Source organism: Cibotium barometz, chromosome 14 (assembly GCF_041138505.1).
Source record: "Cibotium barometz isolate CiBa-2024 chromosome 14, ASM4113850v1, whole genome shotgun sequence".
Lineage (NCBI taxonomy): Eukaryota > Viridiplantae > Streptophyta > Polypodiopsida > Cyatheales > Cibotiaceae > Cibotium > Cibotium barometz.
The window spans coordinates 44,042,282-44,066,326 of NC_141059.1; the positions used below are offsets into that span (position 1 = coordinate 44,042,282).

The following is a 24,045-nucleotide window of genomic DNA, read 5'->3' on the forward strand; positions in this document are numbered from 1 at the left end:
TGTATGCTAACTAGCATACAGTATATGCTAGTTAGCATATAATGTATGCTAACTAGCAAACAGTATATGCTGACTAGCATATACAGTATATGCTAACTAGCATATAGTGTATGCTAACAAGCACAGTATATGCTAACTGTATACTAACTAGCTGCTATATAGTGTGCTAACTAGCATACTAACTAGCTGCTATATAGTGTGCTAACTAGCATACAGGATTATGCTAACTAGCATATAGTGTATGCTAACTACCACAGTATATGCTAACTGTATACTTGCTACTTTATAGTGTGTGCTACCTAACAAAAAACCCAATACATAATTCTGTAACACATAAAAATGGAATAGTAGGAGGCAACTGTTGAAAAGATTATCTCATCATTAACTTCCAGCATCAAATAACATTACATAGGGTTTAATTTTACAATGAGTCACACCCGCCAAAAATCTTTAGGCCTCCTCAGAGAGCGTTTGTAGTGACCGGGCTTTTTTGCTCCCTCCTTTTTCTCTGCTTTCTCCTTTTCCTCTGCTTGTAGGTCGCCTCTCTGCTGTTCCTTTTCTTTTCTTTCCCTCTCCAGCCTAGCTTTCTCCTCTCTCTCTCTGTTTCTAGGTCATCTTCCATTTGTTTGCGATGAAGTTCTACTTGTCTCTCAGCCTCTAGCAACTGTTTGATGACTGCATCAGAGAAGCTATCAGAGCCTGTATCAAAGAAATTGTCAGCCACATACGCTACCCGATCATCCGACTGCAGCCAAAGAAAAAGCCAGTCTTTCAAAGTTTCTATAAGAAACTGTTGTCTCTCCTCAGCACTCTGGTCCTCTAGTTTTGGAGTAACGAGCCAAGCTTGTGCTAGGTTTTGAAACACTTTGTAGAGGCTATCATCAATCAGAAGCGTGTTTTGGGCGTTGTACGCCGGATTGTATTTCTAAAACAAGGCTAAATCTTTCATAAACACAAGTTTATTCAAGATCTGCTAGGGTTGCGGACTGCAGTGCTCTTGCGCAAAAAAATCGGCAATCCTTGGCACCTGCAATTTAAAAACACCCCTACAAATATTCATGACTTTACGATGCATGCTTGTGCTCCAAATATACACACTGAAGAACTGGACACCAGTCCAAAAACATGTGGCTGTCCTTGCGACAGAACACCTGCTTATCCTCTACATTGTATTTTAACATTTCATCTGCATATACAGGGGGCTTTTCGCCGAAGCGAGTCTCTACCACCCTCAGCAAAAGACCGTTGAGATCTAGTAAAAGAGCCCTTTTTTCATCACACAGTTGCTTAGGCACCCATATTGGGTCTGGAAGAGGATACTATTCAGCATATATAACCTCCCCTGATGGGTGAACATAATTTAGGCACTCAAAAATTCTACGGGCACGCTGTGAATATCGTTCGAGCCGCTTTTCAATCTCCAATTTTTGTCTCCTTATCTGCCTGACTTTGTGGACTCGCCATTTTCGTAATTTTTGCCATTGCATGGCAGCATTTACATCAGGCAAGGCAATTAATGCCAGTTTCTCTTCCTCTGCAAAGAAACAGCGATACGAAGTGAAGAAGTTCATAGATTGGTAGAAAATTATAATGGACTGCTACTTAACATTATATTACACAGACATTTTCACCGGGAAAATAAAAAAAATTACATGACAGCCACAAGAGGCATTAGGTTTTCAAAATGGCATAGCCATAAGAGTGAAGGGCATAGGTATGGGAACACTAAGTAAAGGCTAAACAACTGAATAGTGACAGTTGCCTGCTTACAGTACAAAATCTGGGCAAAAAAGGAAAGGTCTTAACATAGTTTTTTGCAAGCTCTTGAGCGGGTGGCTTTCTTTTCACCTTTGGTGCTTTTAGCTTTGTCCTCCATCTTCTTTGGGAAACCATAGCCGTTGCTTGTAGTTTCTTCAAGTACCTCTTCCGGGCCCACTTTTCTCTTTGCCTTAGCCTTTCGCAAAAAACCCTCAAGAGGGTTGTTATCACCAACTTCCTGCGGGTCCTCTATGCTGTTAGTCTTCAATGTTTCCCCTGATGCACTGGCACTAGCCATTGTCTGCTGAGAAGTTTTTACAGTGTCAGTTGCAGCAGGCATGGCACGCGCATGAGGAACCATGACAAAAAAATCATCTTCTTCTGATTTACTGCTCACGTCACCGCCTTCCTCTGTTGTTTTCATGCTTGCACTTTGCATTTGCTGGGATCCTGCATCTACTCCTTCATTCATTGTATCTAGCTCACCACCCTTCTCAGTCGAAGGGTTCTCAGTTGTGCAGCCTTTAACTTACCTTTGGTGTCATGCACACTACCCACATCATGTAGAGGCTTTGAGAGGCCTGCAAAACAAAAAAATCTTTGATTACACCCTTTATAAGCATGTCATGTATGCTACATAGTATGTTTCATATGCTAACTATGTGTGCAGCTAGGCCAGTATGCTAATTAGCATTCCCGTGTATGCTAGCTAGCATAATCATATATGCTAACTAGAATATCAAGTATGCTAACAAGCATACTAGGTATGCTAACTAGTAAACCTTATAATCTCTAAGCAATTCAAGTGTACCCAAAAGCTTCTATGTGCTTACTAGAGCACAGTATATGCTAATTAGCATATCCAACATGCTTAATAGCATATCAAGTATGCTAATTAGCATATCCAGTATGCTAGTTAGCATACAGGATATGCTAATTAGCATATCCAGTATACTAACCAGCATACTGGATATGCTAATTAGTATATCCTGTATGCTAACTATCATTCCAGCTAGCATATCTGGTATGCTAATAAGCATATCCAATATGCTAACTAGCATACCTAGTATGCTAGCTAGTAGACCTTATAATCTCTAAGCTAATCCAATATACTCCAAAATGCTTACTACCATATAAAAATTAGTAATTAGCATATCCAACATGCTTAATAGTATATCAAGTATGCTAACTAGCATATTCAGTATGCTATTTAGCATAACCAGTATTCTAGTTAGCATACAGGATATGCTAATTAGCATATCCTGTATGCTAATTAGCATTTCAGATAGCAATCTAATATGCTAACTAGCATACTGGATATGCTAATTAGCATTCAATATGCTAACTCCGGTATGCTAATAAGCATACCCAATATGCTTACTAGCATATTGGATATGCTAATTAGCATCCACTCATCCAACTAGCATATCCAGTGTGCTAGTTAGCATACTGGTTACGCTAATTAGTGTATCTTGTATGCTAGTTAGCGTATCCAGTATCCTAACTAGCATCTCCGTTGTGTTTATTAGCATTCTGGATACGCTTTTTAGCATATCCGGTATGCTAGTTAGCATGCTAGTTAACATATCCCGTATGCTAGTTAGCATACTGGATATGCTAATAGGCCTACTTGATATGCTAATTAGCATATCCGGTATGCTTGTTAGCGTATTGGGTATGCTAACTAGCATATATGCTATGCTAGTTAGTATACAGGGTATGCTTACTAGGATGCTAGTTAGCATACAGAGTATGCTAACGAGGATGCTAGATAGCATGCAAGGTATGCTAACTAGCATACACGGTATATGCTAGTTAGCATCCTACTAGCATATCTAGTATGCTAACTAGTATACTGGATATGTTAATTAGCATATGCAATATGCTAACTATCATACTGTATATGCTAACTAGCATATCTAGTATGATAACTAGCATACCTGGCATGCTAATTAGCATATTCATTATGCTAACTAGCACACCTTTTATTCCCAATATGATCAAGCTTGCAGACTGTATGTCCTGTATGCTAGCTAGCAAGCATACATTCAAGTATGGTTTCTTACCAATCTCTAGTGTGGTTGGATGTCGTTGTGTTACAAGGTTGCACAACCATGCGGTAGGTATGCTTTTTTTGCAGAAGGGAGCCCTACATACGGTCCAAAGGGAGCATGTAGCAGCAAAGCACAGAAGGTGATAATTATGCTCACAAGGGAGCTTGACCATTGCAAGGAATGGTTGGACCTTAAGGGGCAGCAGACCACAGCCAGCACACAGGTTTGTTCCGATGCTGTCTTGCACCTCTCTATCCTTCATAAAACTAGCAAGGGCTAGATTAGTTAGGGCAGTTTGGAGAAACGAGCCCTACAGCTTGGACTGCATGTGCATCAGAAGTTCAAGTTGGCTTTCAGAGTTCTGCACCTTGGATTTTGCAATTTCCACCTCAACCTACAAAACCAAGACAAAAAGAGCATGGTAAGTACATGAGTTACCTGAGCACATGTACCAAACATAAAGTGCAGAGATGAAACTTACGGACACTTACCAGTTTACAGGTTATGTCTATGTCACTATCTATGGGGTCATCTTCACGAAGAGGAAACTCCATAGCCTCTATGGTGTCTTTGGTTGTCTCTATTCTGACTTCAAGCTCCATCTTTCGCCGGGCATCCACATCATTGCTTTGCAATAGAGCCTGCAACTCCATCTCAGCTGCTTGCAACCTCTATCTCATGGCCGTGACAATAGGAGTGACCGCATTTTTTGCATTCAAAGCCCTAGCAAGTTCCAGGCCCTCTTGCACTTTGTTTAGATTCTGTTTCTCATAATGTAGCTGTGTTTTCATTTGAAGGACAGCTGCCTTCATGCACTGCCATTCCTCCAACCCACAAAATGAAGAAGCTTCCATCTCCTGTCGGGTACTCTTTCCTGCCAATGCCATGTTTTCCTCGTAGATGTTAGCAGACTCATCCTCAATTTTTGAAGCTGGAAGCTGAAGATTGCGTAGTCTCCACTTGTTTTAACATGGCCCTCATAATAGCCCTTCTCTCGAATATCTGCACTGCAAACTCGGCCCAATTGAACCTAATGGCTGTCCCGCTTTCAATCACGGCAGGACTAAATTCTTTCACGAAACCCTTTGCAAATGCAGAGAAAATTTCCATGTTTGTATACAGTGTAGTGCAGTTTCATCATCGACTCATACATTTTGGTGTGGATGGTGCTGCATTTGATGTGGTACTGGCTGGGATCCTTTGTTTGTTTGAACACACTGAACCATTCAACATCAGTGACCTACTCCCACCTAACCATTTTGGGATCTAGACCCTCCATGGAAAGGCCATAAGCAGCATTGAACTCTACCAAAGTTGTACAAAATTTTTCCTGCATGGGGATCACGACCTTCGGAGCTTTCCATCGGCTTGCACACGTCAAAGGGAAATGTGCTCAACTGTAAAGGGAAATGTGCTGAACTATATTGCATGGAAATGTGCTCAACTATATTGCATAGAGCTTCTTGTGGTACTGAAGCCGAAAGTAGAAGAGAAAACACACAGAACCCGCACAAGAGAGAGAGAGAGAGAGAGAGAGAGAGAGAGTACCCGAGAGGGACATTGGGGAACCTTGAGATCGCTTTGCGCTTTTGCACAGGGAGATGGAGAAGCAGAAGGGGCTCTGCGTTTTCTGTGTATAGGAGAAGGCGGCGCGGCTCTGCGTTTTCTGTGTATAGGAGAACGCAAATGCGCCGCCTTGCTTGCGGGCTCCATGGTGCTCTGGCCTTTGCACTTCATCACCCCACCACTCCGCTGTAACGTCCATGCTAACTAGCTTCAAAGACTAGCTCGTAATTCAATATACCACAACTTTCATTGATTATTCTTTTTTTTTGAAGTGCTCATTTGAGCTTTTTGTATCAGCCAGAAGTTTTAAATATGATTACTAATATAGTGACTTACATGCCTGAACTTATGCTAACTAGGAATGCTTGTTCACACATGTGAACTAGCATAAAAAGCATAGCACGTTAACATGTTTCTACCCTCTAGACATTTTCTCTCTCCAAGCCAAAACAGGGTAAAACAGGATCATTCTTTTATTTCAGAGGGGAATAATTATAAGATTAGAAGGGAGGAATCTTACATCCTACCCCACTTAAAAAACGTGAGATGTCCTCATCTCGCAATTGGAGGACAACTCTTTCCCTTAACATTGAGCTGATTCTGGGGTTCCTTATAGTCTGCTAAACCCTGGGATAAAGATCCCTTATATAGAACTTATCATCAGATAACAATTCTTTAAGATCATATCATTCATATCATAAACACAATAATGGTCCATTAGACCAAAATTTTCATTTGAACATTCCTCCATGGGAATTTCAATTATATCGATTTTTAATTTGTCATCCCTTAACTTGATCCACTGGGTCAAGTGTTAACAGTAGCAATTTGTCAGCACAATCCACTCATCTCATAGTGATTTGCTGAAGTCATTATCATCATTCCAGTTATAAACATCATCACAGGGACTCATCCCATTCATCTTCATTGTGTTTTTGCTCAGCTTATCGCTTTTCAAACCAAAATTGAAGAATCATCATTTTTCAATCAGAATCCAAATCAACTCATCAGTTCTCAACCAAAGTTTTAAAATCAACTCATCAGTTCTCATCAGTTCTCAACCAGAGTTTTAAAATCATATCAACCACATTCGAATTCATCATCTGGATAGCATTTTTGTTTATAATTTCAAGGTCTTAGATTTACTCATATATACTGCCAGTAAAGAGCTGCAGTTATATCCTCGGTATATAGGGTAGTCTCGGTCCTTGGAATTATAAGGTAAATACCATTATGTCTAGGCCGCCTCAAGTAAGTTAGGGATTCCATACAATTGCGGTACTTCCATTTGAAGACCCAATTATCTATTTACGAATCTTCATTCTGAATATCAATTTGTATGAAATCCATCACACAATTACAACCTTTTACTGCTACTTCATAAATTTTTGACATTTCTGGTTTCTCGATTGATCCACTTTAGCCAATTCACTCTGATACCAGGCTGAAAGATCCCTGTCCCCACCACGAAACAAATTCTAGGGTGTTAGCAGTGGAAGTAGCACTTCTTGCGCGGGGCAGGGTCCCTCACTCGGGGCCTCACCCACGTATATTCGGACAAGAGACTAATCCCTCGGTTCTTCCAAAACCAAACCCAAAAAAAACTTCCCTCACCCGAAAAGCACGGGCGATTCCTCCAGGATATTTTTACTCTAACTTAGTCAAGAGCCTTAACTAACTGAACTGATTTGACCGAACCGGTAAGTCCCATAGTCAGATCAAGGAAAAGACTCACTTGGATCATAGAGACCAACGCTTTTTTCCTCATTGAGAGGCACAGTCGTTCATTCTTTTCCATAGAACAGTTTTTATCTGGGATTTACTTCATCTATCATACTATAACAGAATTGAGTCTCATTTTAGGGATCCATCAGTCCAGCTAGTCCCGTGGGTTAGCCAACCACCCAACCACTGTGGTGATTGGATCCATTTAAGAATTTGGTTAGGTTTTGTCTTGTGTACCGGGGAAAAGAGTTCCTAGGTCCCCTAGCCGGATATTCATGCAAACTTAAAACTAGTCACACCACTTACACACCTAATATGAAATTGCCTTTTTCACAGATTCGGCTGTCTTTAAAACAATCTTTTAATGAAACTATAGTATCACTGATCATAATTCTCCACAATATCCGGTTGAATCCTAATTTCTAATTTTTCCTTCATCAGTGTACCTATGGCATCATTGGCAACCAGAACGCTCACCCCACCTGTCCACTCAGGGGCCTTTTTGATAGTTCCTAGCTCATAGTACCCGGCAATATATTCACTTTAAAAAAAATCAAAATGGAATCTCCGTTGAAGATCAGCAAGATCAACCAACATATATAAAAGAGCCATTGACTCATTCGTCGTTGTTGAGAACTAGCAAGGTCAATCGACCAGATCCATGCCCGAATTCAGAAAACAACTCTTACTCCTTGATCCAAATATCTTCCCCGATGATGTACGAGTGGGTATCTTCAGCGACCTAGAGCTCGAGCACCGTATGGTCAGCACCCTTTAGGATCCTTTGCAGATCACCTAGCGCTTCACTCATAGGACGCTTCCTTGGTCCCTCATGCACCGTACAACGGAAGCTCACCATTTAAATTGACCGAGGCTGGTCAAGACCTCGGCCGACTTTGCTACGCGAGACGTCCTCTGTTGACTCTCTGTCAGCTATTGCAACTTTATCAGTTTGGTCTCCACGACCTCATTCATAAGACGGTCAAAATTCTTCCCCAGCATTCTTGACATAAAACAGTCATTTAAAAAACAAGTCATAAATACAGTTTCTATAACAAACTCTCGTCTTTCCACATCAATCCACATTATTTAATCCACATCCATTCCATATGTATTCCCATTCTCATCCAATCACATCATTTTCATCTCATCACATCTTTCCTCATTTATCCTCATCAGATCTCATCCACTCTCATATCTACCCATATCCACATCTCATCACATCACATTTATTCACATCTCATCCATTCATATCTACCTCGATCCACATCACATCACATCACATCCATTTCACCTGACATCTCATTCATTCACATCTATCCCGATTCACATCACATCCATTTCACATCACATCTCATTTATTCACATCCCGATTCACATCCCATATGATTCATTCACATCCTGATTCACATGACATCACATCTCATTCATTCACATCCCGATTCACATCACATCTCATTCACTTACATCTATCCATTTCACATCACATCACCTTCATCCATTCACATCCATCACATCACATTCATTCATATCCATCACATTCATTCTCATCACCATCCCATCACATACATTCTATCCACATAACATCACATTATATCTCATTCATACACATCTCATCTCATTCATCCACATTCATCCAATCGTTCACATGTACGACTACCCACATCTATCCATACATTCATATATATCACTTCACATCCACATATATTCATGTCACATCACATCACATTCTTTCACATATATATCCAGATTCCACATCCATTCTTTCACATGCACATCCACATCCATTCTTTCACATACATCCACATCCATTCTTTCACATACATATCCACATCCATTCTTCACATACACATCCACATCCATTCTTCACATACTCTTCACATACACATTCATATCCATTCTTCACGTACACATTCACATCCATTTTCATCACATATCATCCATTCACATTCCATATCATTCATTTACATCCCGATTCACATGACATCACATCTCATCCATTCATTCACATCTATTTGATTCACATGTCATCACATCTTTTCACTCTCAGGGACCGCTTCGTCGGCCCTCGCCCATCGTACCGGAAGCGCATCATTTTTCAACCATATCGAGGTTGGTCGTCAAGACCTGGACGCAGACCTGGGCAAGCTTTGTTGCGTGAGCCATCCTTTGAACACTCCCTACCAGCTGATTGTAACCGAACTTCCCTTAGAAAAACATATACCAAATTCTCCTTCCAGCATTCTGGCGTATGACAGTCCTTTAGGAAAACAGGGTTTCTATGCAAGTTTTCAGTTTGATTTTCTTTTGAATACAAGGAGTATTTCTTGAATCAGTATCCCAAAACTTCTTGATCGAAATTGTGAATTTCATACCAGAATTCCTCGAATTCTATAACCTTGATTTACAGATCAATTTGAAGGGTCTCAAACTTAGTTTCAGATTTGGCGGAGTTTTGAGTGTATTTTTCTAAACTAGTCACACCTTCTTTCCTCGAAACTTACGAAAGAGTTTGGTTTTAGTCATAGTCTGATTCAAGGTTCGAGTCGGATAAGATTTTTCCTGAACTATCTTTCTCGAAAAGGTTTGATAATTCAGTTACTATTTTATTGAATTTCTTTCTTTAAATATTCACTTAACGGATTTCAAAATTAGTTACGAATTCCAATGAGGAATAAATTAATCATTTATCTGAATATTTCGATCTCGATAGATTTCCTCAAATTTTTTTAACAATCCGTGGGAATATAAAACGATAGAAATTTCTCTCTGAGTATTTAATTATTCATTTGTCAAATACTCATAGAATTTAAGAGAATTCTAATTTTAATATAAAAATTCTTTATGCATCTATTTATGCATAAAAATCAACTTCAATGGGAATAACACTTTTATGTAAAAAATCCTTTTATGCATCTACTTATGCAAAAAATAAAATTTAAAAGGAATAACACTTTTAAAATAAAAAGAATTTCTTTATGTATCTATTTATGCATAAAACTCAATTTTTATAAGAATAACGCTTTTATAATAAAAACATTCCTTTATGCATCTTTCTATGCATAAAAAATTAAATTTAATAAGAATAACACTTTTATAATAAAAAAATTTCCTTTATGCATCTTTCTATGCATAACAATCAAATTTAATAAGAATAACACTTTTGTAATAAAAAATTTTCTTTATGCATCTTTCTATGCATAGAAATCAAATTTAATAAGAGTAACACTTTTGTAATTTAAAAAAAAATTCTTTATGCATCTTTCTATGCATAGAAATCAAATTTAATAAGAATAACACTTTTGTAATAAAAAAATTCTTTTATACATCTTTCTATGCATAGAAATCAAATTTAATAAGAATAACACTTTTGTAATTAAAAAAAATCCTTTATACATCTTTCTATGCATAGAAATAAACATTAATAAGAATAGTACTTTTGTAATAAAAAAAAATTCTTTATGTATCTTTCTATGCATAGAAATCAAATTTAATAAATTAATATCAGTGATATCCATGCATATTCATAGGTGAATATGTATATGGAGTAATTAGAATATTTCTCTAGGATGCAAAAATATTGAGAATTACTCTTTTAGAATAACATAAAAGCAAACTTTCTTTTTCAAAAAATTCTGAAATTTTTTTTCATAACCTCCTTTATATGGCTGACCATTTCTCATTTTCATCATTAAAAAATTCCATTATGCATCGTTCTATGCATAGAAATCAAATTTAATAATTAATATTAGTGATATCCATGTATATTCATAGGTGAATATGTACATGGAGTAATTAGAATATTTCTTTAAGATGCAAAAATATTAGAAATTACTCTTTTGGAAGAACATAAAAACAAACTTTCTTTTTCACAAAATTGTGGAAAATTTTTTCATAGCCTCCTTTGTATGGCTGACCATTTCTCATTTTTATCATAAAAAATTTCCATTATGCATCTTTCTATGCATAGAAATCAATTTTAATAATTAATATCAGTGATATCCATGCATATTCATAGGTGAATATGTACATGGAGTAATTAGAATGTTTCTTTAAGATGCAAAATGGTGGGAATTACTCTTTTTGTATAGCATAAAAACAAACTTTTTTTTCATAAAATTCTGGAAAATTTTACCATAACCTCCTTTGTATGGTTGACCATTTCTCATTTTTATCTTTCTTCACTTAACTTAATTAACCCAATTTAGAATTATAAAACTCTAATCTATATAATTTTCTAAAATTTAAGAGAGTAAAAAATAAGAAGAGTTTAATTAATCATTTAGTTAATCTTTCTAGGATTAAGAAAGGTTGGAATGTAAAGAAGAGAAGGGGGTGGCCTTTTCATCAAAGGCATAGCATTTGAATTTAATTCAATCAGTTGCAAAACATAAAAATCAAGAAAACCATAGATTTTTTATTAAAATTCATAAACAAAGTAAGAAAATTTGCTTACATGGAGTTGTAAGCTCTCCTTTGGCTTGAGGGATTGAGGATTCTACTCTTGTTTCAAGCAAGAGTGGCCACCAATTCACTTTGGAGAGGATTAGGCAAAAAATAATTGAATTATTAAAAAATTCAATGTAGATGACTCTCACGACAAAAGTAGAGTAACAGTGCATAAACACCATTAAGCTTTTACAAAGAGGGAGGCTTCTATTTATAGGAAAAAGTGAGCCTCTAACCAAGCAAACTGATTCTAGAATTTTTCAAATCAGTTTGGTCAATTTTTGACCATTTTTGGGTCAGTTTAGCTTACTTTTTGGATCTAGTTTTGAAACAGGAGAGAGGAGAGATGAAAATATCTCATTTTATTGACTAAAAATTGGAGGTAATGATGAGAAAAAGATGCCTACTTCATAAGGGGAGATCCCCACACTGAGGTGTCAAAATTCAGTTTTTTAATTCTTTTCTTTGGTCCTTAGTCCACTCTTCATCTTATGTGAGCATTTACTCATTTTTGGGGAGGTTTTCTTTTATTCTTCAATTTATCTCCTCCCTACACTTGGATTTATCCTATTGGCCCCCCATAGGAACCTTAATTGAACCATAATCCAAAAATTTATGAAAATCTAAACCCTTAGGCTAAGGTCCTTTATACCTATTTTCAGTTAATTCCAATTGCACATTGGAAAGTTCTTTTTGAATTTATGTTTCAGGGGAAACCATTTTAGATACTAGGAGGATTTTTATATCCAAAAATATCTCAATTTTGAATTATCTCTCTCTAGATATTTTCTCTCTCCAAGCCAAAACAAGGTAACACAGGATCTTTCTTTTATTTCAGAGAGGGGAATAATTATAAGATCAGAAGGGAAGATTCTTACACCTGTACACCTCAAAAGCTGGAGGGAGGAATCTTACATCCCATCCCACTTAAAAAACGCGAGTATCAATGGTCCATTAGACCGAAATTTTCATCTGAATATTCCTCCATGGAAATTTCAATTATACAGGTTTTTAATTTGTCATCCCTTAACTTGATCCACTACGTCAAGTGTTAACAGTAACAATCTGTCTCAGCACAATCCACTAATCTTATAGTGATTTGCTGAAGTCATTATCATCATTCTAGTTACGAACATCATCACATGGACTCGTCATTCATCCTCATTGTGTTTTTTCTCAGCTTATCGCTTTTTAACCAAAATTCAAGAATCATCATTTTTCAATCAGAATCCAAATAAACTCATCAGTTCTCAACCAGAGTTTCAAAATCATATCAACCACATTCAAATTCATCATCTAGATAGCATTTTTTTTATAATTTCAAGCTCTTCGATTTACTCATATATACTACCAGTAAAGAGTTATAGTTATACCCTCAATATATAGGGCAGTCACGGTCCTTGGAATTATAAGGTAAATACCATCATGTCTAGGCCTCAAGCAAGCCATGGATTCCATACAATTGCGGTACTTCCATTTGAAGACCTAATTACCTATTTACGAATCTTCATTCTCAATATCAATTTGGATGAATTTTATTACATAATTACAACCTTTTACTGCTACTCCATAAATTTTTGACATTTCTGGTTTCTTGGTTGATCCACTTTAGCCAACTCCCTCTGATACCAGCTGAAAGATCCCTGTCCCAACGAATTCTGGGGTGCTAGCAGCGGAAGTAGCACTTCTTGCGCGAGGCAGGGTCCCTCACTCGGGGCCTCACCCACGTATATCCGGACAAGAGACTAATCCCTCGGTTCTTCCAAAACCGAACCCGAAAAAAACTTCCCTCGCTCGAAAAGCACCGATGATTCCTCCATGATATTTTTACTCTAACATAGTCAAGAGCCTTAACTAACTGAACTGATCTGACCGAACCGGTAAGTCCCATAGTCAGATCAAGAAAAAGACTTGCACTTGGATTATAGAGACCAACACTTTTTTCCTCATTGAGAGGCACACCCGTTGATTCTTTTCCATAGAACAATTTTTATCTGGGATTTACTTCATCTATTGTACCATAACAAAAATGAGTCTCATTTTAAGGATCCATCAGTCCAGTCTACAGTCCCGTGGATCAACCACTGTGGTGATGGGATCCATTTAAGAATTTTGTTAGGTTTTGTCCCGGGTACCAGGGAAAAGAGTTCCCAGGCCCCCTAGCCGGATATTCATTCAAACTTAAAACTAGTCACACCACTTACACACCCAATATGAAATTGCCTTTTTCACAGATTCAGTTGTGAAAAAACAATCTTTTCACAGATTCAGTTGTCTTTAAAACAATCTTTTAATGAAACTATAGTATCACTGATCATAATCCTCCACAATATCCGGTTGAATCCTAATTTTTAATTTTTTCTTCATCGGTGTACCTATGGCATCATTGGCAACCATAGCACTCACCACCTGTCCACTCAGGGGCCTTTTCGATAGTTCCTAGCTCATAGTACCCGGCAATAATCACTTAAAAAAAATCAAAATGGAATCTCCGTTGAAGATCAGCAAGATCAACCAACAGATCCATATAAAAGAGCCATGGACTCATCCGTTGAGGACCAGCAAGGTCAATCAACCAGATCCATGCCCGAATTCAGAAAACAACTCTTACTCCTTGATCCAAATATCTTCCCCCCGATGCACGAGTGGGTATCTTCGACGACCCAAAGCTTGAGCACCGTATGGTCAGTACCTCTAGGATCCTTCGTAGGTCATCTAGCGCTTCACTCATAGGTCGCTTCCTTGGCCCCTCATCCACCGTACCGGAAGCTCACCATTTAAATCAAACCGAGCTCTCCTTTGGCTTGAGGGATTGAGGGTTCTACTCTTGTTTGAAGCAAGAATGACCACCAATTCACTTTGGAGAGGATTAGGCCAAAAACAATTGAATTCTTAAAAAATTCAATGTAGATGGCTCTCACGACAAAAGTAGAGTAACAGTGCATAAGCACCATTAAGCTTTTACAAAGAGGGAGGCTTCTATTTATAGGAAAAAGTGAGCCTCTAACCAAGCAAACTGATTCTAGAATTTTCCAAATCAGTTTGGTCAATTTTTGATCATTTTTGGGTCAGTTTAGCTTACTTTTTGGATCTAGTTTTGAAACAGGAGAGAGGAGAGATGAAAATATCTCATTTTATTGATTAAAAATTGGGAATAATGATGAGAAAAAGGTGCCTACTTCATAAGGGGATATCCCCACACTAAGGTGTCAAAATTCAGTTTTTTAATTCTTTTCTTTGGTCCTTAGTCCACTCTTCATCTCATGTGAGCATTTACTCATTTTTGGGGGGTTTTTCTTTTATTCTTCAATTTATCTCCTCCCTACACTTGGATCGATCCTATTGACCCATACGAACCTTAATTGGACCATAATCTAAATTTTTTTAAAAATCTAGACCCTTAGGCTAAGGTCCTTTATACCTATTTTCAATTAATTCCAATTGCACATTGGAAAGTTCTTTTTGAATTTATGTTTCAGGGGAAACCATTTTAGACACTAGGAGGATTTTTATATCCAAAAATATCTCAATTTTGAATTACCTCCCTCTAGACATTTTCTCTCTCCAAGCCAAAACAACGTAAAACATGATCTTTCTTTTATTTCAGAGAGGGGAATAATTATAAGATCAAAAGGGAAGGTTCTTACACCTGTATACCTCAAAAGCTGGAGGGAGGAATCTTACATCCTACCCCACTAAAAAAACGCGAGATGTCGTCATCTCGCAGTTGGAGGACAACTCTTTCCCTTCAGATCCAACTGATTCTGGGGTTCCTTATAGTCTGGTGAACCCAACAGAATCCTGGGATAAAGATCCCTTATATAGAACTTATCATCAGATAACAATTCTTTAAGATCATATCATTCATATCCTTAACACAATAATGGTCCATTAGACCGAAATTTTCATCTGAACATTCTTCCATGGGAATTTCAATTATACAGGTCTTTAACTTGATATCCCTTAACTTGATCCACTGGGTCAAGTGTTAACAGTAGCAATCTATCAGCATAATCCACTAATCTCATAGTGATTTGCTGAAGTCATTATCATCATTTCAGTTACGAACATCATCACAGGGACTCGTCCCATTCATCCTCATTGTGTTTTTGCTCAGCTATTGCTTCTCAACCAAAATTCAAGAATCATCATTTTTCAATCAGAATCCAAATCAACTCATCAAATCTTAATCAGAGTTTTAAAATCATATCAATCACATTCGAATTCATCATTTGGATAGCATTTTGTTTATAATTTCAAGGTCTTAGATTTATTCATATATAGTGCCAGTAAAGAGCTGCAGTTATACCCTCGGTATATAGGGTACTCATGATCCTTTAAATTATAAGGTAAATACCATCATGTCTAGGCCTCAAGCAAGTCAGGGATTCCATACAATTGCGGTACTTCAATTTGAAGACCTAATTACCTATTTTTATGAATCTTCATTCTAAATATCAATTTGTATGAATTTTATCACACAATTACAACCTTTTACTGCTACTTCATAAATTTTTGACATTTCTGCTTTCCCGATTGATCCACTTTAGCCAATTCACTCTAATACCAGCTGAAAGATCCTTGTCCCCACCACTGCGCAACGAATTCTGGGGTGCTAGCAAACGGAAGTAGCACTTCTTGCACGGGGCCCACGTATATCTGGATAAGAGACTAATCCCTCAGTTCTTCCAAAACGAACCTGAAAAAAACTTCCCTCGTCGCCAGAAAAGCACGGCAGACTCCTCCAGGATATTTTTACTCTAACATAGTCAAGAGCCTTAACTAACTGAACTGATCTGACCAAATCGGTAAGTCCCATAGTCAGATCAAGGAAAAGACTTACACTTGGATCATAGAGACCAACGCTTTTTTTCTCATTAAGAGGCACAGCCGTTGATTCTTTTCCATAGAACAATTTTTATCCAAGATTTACTTCATCTATCGTACCATAACAGAATTGAGTCTCATTTTAGGGATCCATCAGTCCAGCCTAACCCCATCCAGTCCTGTGGATTAGCCAACCGCCCAACCACTGTGGTGATGGGATCCATTTAAGAATTTTGTTAGGTTTTGTCCCGGGTACTAGGAAAAATTATTCCCAGGTCCCCTAGCCGAATATTCATTCAAACTTAAAACTAGTCACATCACTTACACACCCAATATGAAATTGCCTTTTTTCACATGTTCAGTTCTCTTTAAAACAATCTTTTAATGAAACTATAGTATCACTAAGCATAATCCTCCATAATATCCGGTTGAATCCTAATTTCTAATTTTTCCTTCATCGGTGTACCTATGGCATCATTGGCAACCAGAACGCTCACCACCTGTCCACTCAAGGGTTTTTTCGATAGTTCCTAGCTCATAGTACCCAGCAATATATTCACTTAAAAAAAATTGAAATGAAATCTCCGTTGAAGATCAGCAAGATCAACCAACAGATCCATATAAAAGAGCCATGGGCTCATCCGTTGAGGACCAGCAAGGTCAATCAACCAGATCCATGCACGAATTCAAAAAACAACTCTTACTCCTTGATCCAAATATCTTCCCTGTTGCACGAGTGGGTATCTTCGGCCACCCAGAGCTCGAGCACTGTATGGTCAGCACCTCTAGGATCTTTCGCAGGTCACCTCTAACGCTTCACTCATAGACCGCTTCCTTGGTCCCTCATCCACCGTACCGGAAGCTTCGTCGGCCCTCACCCATCGTACCGGAAGCGCACGAGCTCATTGTAACCGAACTTCCCTTAGAAAAATATATACCAAATGCTCCTTCCAGAACTGTGGCGTAAGACAGTCCTTTAGGAAAACAGGGTTTCTATGCAAGTTTTCAGTTTGATTTTCTTTTGAATACAAGGAGTATTTCTTGAATTAGTATCCCAAAACTTCTTGATTAAAATTTTGAATTTCATACCAGAATTCCTCGAATTCTATAACCTTGATCCACAGATCAATTTAAAGGGTCTCAAACTTAGTTTCAGATTTGGCAGAGTTTTGAGTGTATTTTTCTAAACAGGTCACACCTTTCCTTGAAACTAACAAAAGAGTTTGGTTTTGGTCAAAGTCTGATTCAAGATTCGAGTCAGAAAAGATTTTTCCTGAACTATCTTTCTCGAAAAGGTTTGATAATTCAGTTACTATTTTATTAAATTTCTTTCTTTGAATATTTACTTAACAGATTTCTAAATTAGTTACGAGTCCCAATGAGGAATAACTTAATCATTTATCTGAATATTTCGATCTCGATAGATTTCATGAATTTTCTTTTTACAATCCGTGAAAATATAAAACGATAGAAATTTCTCTCTTAGAGTATTTAACTATTCATTTATCAAATACTCATAGAATTTAAACATAGAATTTAAGAGAATTCTAATTTTGATATAAAAATTCTTTATGCATCTATTTATGCATAAAAATCAACTTCAATGGGAATAACACTTTTATAAAAAGAATCCTTTTATACATCTATTTATGCATAAAATCAAATTTAATAGAAATAACACTTTTAAAATAAAAAGAACTTCTTTATGCATCTATTTATGCATAAAAATTAATTTTTATAAGAATAACGCTTTTATAATAAAAAAAATTTCTTTATGTATCTTTCTATGCATAAAAATTAAATTTAATAAAAATAACACTTTTATAATAAAACATTTTCCTTTATGCATCTTTCTATATGCATAAAAATTAAATTTAATAAGAATAACACTTTTGTAATAAAAAACTTCCTTTATGCATCTTTCTATGCATAAAAATTAAATTTAATAAGAATCACACTTTTGTAATTAAAAAATTTTCTTTTATGCATCTTTCTATGCATAGAAATCAAATTTAATAAGAATAACACTTTTGTAATTAAAAAAATTTCCTTTATGCTTCTTTCTATGCATAGAAATTAAATTTAATAAGAATAACTCTTTTGTAATTAAAAAAATTCTTTTATATATCTTTCTATGCATAAAAATTAAATTTAATAAGAATAACACTTTTGTAATAAAAAAATTTCCTTTATGCATCTTTCTATGCATAGAAATCAAATTTAATAATTAATATCAGTGATATCCATGCATATTCATAGGTAAATATGTACATGGAGTAATTAGAATATTTCTTTAAGATGCAAAAATGTTGAGAATTACGCTTTTGGAATAACATAAAAACAAACTTTCTTTTTCATAAAATTCTGAAAATTTTTTCCATAACCTCCTTTGTATGGCTGACCATTTCTCATTTTTATCATTAAAAAAATTCATTATGCATCTTTCTATGCATAGAAATCAAATTTAATAATTAATATCAGTGATATCCATGCATATTCATAGGTGAATATGTACATGGAGTAATTAGAATATTTCTTTAAGATTGACATTTTTGGTTTCTCGGTTGATCCACTTTAGCCAATTCGCTCTGATACCAGCTGAAAGATCCCTGTCCCCACCGCGCAACGAATTCTGGGGTGCTAGCAGTGGAAGTAGCACTTCTTGCGGGGTAGGGTCCCTCACTCGGGGCCTCGCCCACGTATATATACGGACAAGAGACCTATCCCTCGGTTCTTCCAAAACCGACGAGCTTGAAAAAAATTTCCCTCGCCCGGAAAGCACGGGTGATTCCTCCAGGATATTTTTACTCTAACGTAGTCAAGAGCCTTAACTAACTAAACTGATCTGACCGAACTGGTAAAACTAAGTCCCACAGTCAAATCAAGAAAAAGACTTGCACTTGGATCATAGAGACCAACTCTTTTTTTCTCATTGAGAGGCACAGCCGTTGATTCTTTTCCATAGAACAATTTTTATCCGGGATCTACTTCATCTATCGTACCATAACAGAATTGAGTCTTATTTTAGGGATCCATCAGTCCAGCCTAACCCCATCCAGTCCCGTGGATTAGCCAACCGCCCAACCACTATGGTGATGGGATCCATTTAAGAATTCGGTTAGGTTTTGTCCCGGGTACCCGGGAAAAGAGTTCCCAGGCTCCCTGGCCGAATATTCATGTAAACTTAAAACTAGTCACACCACTTACACACCCACTATGAAATTACCTTTTTCACAGATTCGACTGTCTTTAAAACAATCTTTTAATGAAACTATAGTATCACTGATCATAATCCTCCCACAATATCCAATTGAATCCTAATTTCTAATTTTTCCTTCATCGGTGTACCTATGGCATCATTGGCAACTTGAACGCTCACCACCTGTCCACTAAGGGGCCCTTTCGATAGTTCATAGCTCATAGTACCCAGCAATATATTCACTGAAAAAAATCAAAATGAAATCTCCGTTGAAGAAAGATCAACCAACAGATCCATATAAAAGAGCCATGGACTCATCCGTTGAGGAGACCAGCAAGGTCAATCAACCAGATCCATGCCCGAATTCAAAAAACAACTCTTACTTCTTGATCTAAATATCTTCTCCGATACACGAGTGAGTATCTTCGTCGACCCAGAGCCCGAGCACCATATGGTCAGCACTCTCTAGGATCCTTCGCAGAGGTCACCTAACGCTTCGCTCATAGGCCGCTTCCTTGGTCCCTCATCCACCGTACCGGAAGCTCACCATTTAAATCGAATCGAGGCTGATCAAGACCTCGACCGACTCTGCTACGCGAGACGTCCTCCATTGACTCTCCGTTAGCTATTGCAACTTTATCAGTTAGGTCTCCATGACCTCATTCACAAGATGATCAAAATGCTTCCCCAGTATTCTTGACATAAAACAGTCATTTAAAAAACAGGTCATAAATACAGTTTCTATAATGAACTCTCGTCTTTCCACATTGTTCCACATCAATCCATATTATTTAATCCACATCCATTCCATATGTATTCCCATTCTCATCCAATCACATCATTTTCACATCCAATCACATCATTTTCATCTCATCACATCTTTCCTCATTTATCCTCATCAGATCTCATCCACTTGCATCTACCCATATCCACATTACATTCATTCATATCTCATCCATTCATATCTACCCCAATCCACATCACATCCATTTCACCTCACATCTCATTCATTCACATCTATCCCAATTCACATCACATCACATCTCATTTATTCACATCTCATCCATTGACATCCTATATCATTCATTCACATCCCGATTCACATGACATCACATCTTATTCATTCACATCCCGATTCACATCACATCTCATTCACTCACATCTATCCATTTCACATCACATCACCTCCATCCATTCACATCCATCACATCACATTCATTCATATCCATCACATTCATTCTCATCACCATCCCATCATACATTCTATCCACATCACATTTATCCACATCATATCTCATTCATACACATCTCATCTCATTCATACACATCCACATCACACTCTATCCACATCACATTTATCCACATCATATCTCATTCATACACATCTCATCTCATTCATCCACATCCATCCAATCGTTCACATGTACAACTATCCACATCTCATTCATCCACATCCATCCAATCGTTCACATGTACAACTATCCACATCTATTTATACATTCATATCTATCACTTCATATCCACATATATTCATGTCACATCACATCTCTTTACATCACATCACATTCTTTCACATACACATGTACATCACATTCTTTCACATACATCCACATCTATTTCTTCACATACACATCTACATCCATTCTTTCACATACATCCACATCCATTCTTTCATACATATCCACATCCATTCTTCACATACATATTCACATCCATTTTCATCACATATCATCCATTCACATTCCATATCATTCATTTACATCCCGATTCACATGACATCCCTCATTCATATCTATCTGATTCACATGTCATCACATCTATTCACTCAGGGACCGCTTCATCGACCTTCGTCCATCATACCGAAAGCACACCATTTTTCAACCATACCGAGGTTGGTCAAGACGACTTGGGCAGGCTTTGCCGCATGAGCCGTCCTTTGAACACTCCCCGCCAACTATTGTAACCGAACTTCCCTTAGAAAAATATATACCAAATGCTCCTTCCAGCATTCTGGCATAAGACAGTCCTTTAGGAAAACAGGATTTCTATACAAGTTTTCAGTTTGATTTTCTTTTGAATACAAGGAGTATTTCTTGAATCAGTATCCCAAAACTTCTTGATCGAAATTCTGAATATGGAAGATGAGGTGGAAGAACTGGGGGTGGCAAGGACATTTCTAGTACCCTAAGGATTCCTCTTTGGGCCACTTTTTGGCCAGGTTGACGTGCGTTATGATGCACTGGAGCTGGCAAAGCCAGCGGTTACTTAGGGTTGGCGGACAATGCCTGAGACAAAGCTCGAGCTAGAGCAACCTTTTGTGATAATAGCAATTGGAGATTTCGTGATTGCCCCACTTTACACAATATGTATAATAGAGACTTGGACGGGGTCTCAGATGAGGACACTCAGTGTGCTAGTATGGTTTTCTTGACAGGTCGGGCACCAGAAGAGTTCCCTTCTAGGATAAAGATGTGGATGGCTCCCTCGATCCCTGCCTTGGTTGATTCTCTATTGCTGGGTCATCTGTTGCATTAGGGTAGTGGCCAATACCCTTTGTTTTCCTTAGACCATCTGTCACTTTGTCCAGACGTAGGCTCTTTACCCTTTTCATTAGGCTTTGTGCTGGTGGTCTTGAAGGAGGCTTCTGATGCACCTTCATGGAGTTGTCAAGAATGTATTTCCTTAAAGTTATCCTCGAACTTTAAAGCATTCCTGCAACATTGTTCAAAGGAGGTATGGTCTAAGGAAAACAAAGAGTTATGCAAGGGAATATCACCAAGTCCCTCTAGAAATCTCCCAATAAATCTCTCATCAGAGAACTTATCTCCAGCACTGCAGCGCGTGAGTGGAGATATCTAACTCTATTAATGTAATCCTTGATGGGTTCACCCTCATTTTGTTTGACATTATTCAGCTATTTGATGGGGATCCATCGGGTACCTTGACGAGAATACCCCACTTTGAAAGCTTCGAAGGAAGCTTTATCCTCCATCTTCAAATATCTCAACCATTGGCCAACTTTTCTATCCAAGGTAAGGCCAAAATCACTTATCTTAGGCTGGTCATCTATGTGGCCAAATGCTTTGCAAATCTGATTAAACATCTCCAGGTAAGTGATGGGATCACCTGTATCATCAAACTTTGTGATCGACTTAGAGATGTTTGCTGGTTTGGTTCGTTCCGGTCTGGGTTGAGCAAGTGCAGGGGGAGCAATGCCCATGGCTACCCCCTCCCTATTTCCATGGCTAATCTTAACATTTCAGGTGTCAACCCTATCATGGCAGGAGCTAGTGGTGATGTTGGTTGGAGAATGGTTTGTGGACGAGTGAGTCCGGGTGGATAATGGACTATCGGAGGTCTTTGCCCTCTGGGAGGACTAGGTTGTGGCCCACGTGGTCCCGTTTGGTATACAAGGTACGCCCCTTGAGGTGAATACTACGAATAGACAAGCGGGCCTGGTTGTTGCAATGGGCCTTGGCAGACCCACCCTCTTTCGTATGATGTATGAGGCCTTTGGAAAGATAGACCTGGTTCTTGGTCTGATAAGGTTTTTGGAGCTCTGAATGAATCAGCCACCCCCTAAGATAGGTATGGTTCTCCTAACTGTTAACTAGGTTTAGGTCTGATGGCTCTCGCTCCTGGCCGACTTCCTCTCTAGGTTGTGAAGGCGGAACAAGCCCACTTTCTTATGGTTGATCCATATCTCTCACCCTAGGGTGCGAATCTTCAGACTGTGTGTTTCCCAGGATAAAATTGCGAAGCCTCGATGCAAGGCTTTGTTGAGAATGTGTTGAAGAGATGGGAGCTGGTTCCTGGACAGATGGTATGTCCATACATTGTGGTTCAAGCTCTCTTGCCTCGGGGTCTGCGGTCCCTCGCCCACTACTGTGGTGGTCTTCACTCTCACTGGTACTGTCAAAGACAAGCACCATTTAGCTCCACAGGGTATTTATCGATGGGTCCAATCTTACTTGCGAAGGGGCGTCTCGAGAGCTTACTTCGTTGAAGAGAGGATTATTTCGCACCAACCTACCCGAGCATAGGTGCATGGCAATATGGAAGTGCTATGCAGACCCCTCTATGAAAAATGTTTTTTTAAATGGAATGGTCGTATGTTTGTGAACAAATGGGTGTACGCTTTCAAAATGATATGGGAACGGGCGTTCGCTTCTCAGGGAGAGAAGGAACAGACGTTTGCTTAGGGATTGGAAGATGGAATGGGTGTTCGCTTGAGATCAGAAGAGAACGGGCATTCAAAGTTAAGTGATGTGTGAAGCGGGCGTTCGCTTCTCAGGGGACAAGGAACGGACTTGTGCTTCTCAGAATTGGCACAGACGTGCGCTTCAGAAATGACAAGATGGAACGGGCGTTTGCTTCAAATCAGAAGAGAATGGGCGTTTGAAGTTCAGTGCTGTGTGGAATGGACATTCGCTTCCGATGAGAAGGGATGGGCGTTTGAGGTTGGAT

General features: G+C 38.1%; 1 pseudogene; it reads right to left on the reverse strand.

Moving 5' to 3' along the window:
- Positions 1 to 1,801: 1,801 nt before the first annotated feature.
- LOC147632059 (uncharacterized) lies at positions 1,802 to 22,798 on the reverse strand (annotated as a pseudogene).
- Positions 22,799 to 24,045: the final 1,247 nt, after the last annotated feature.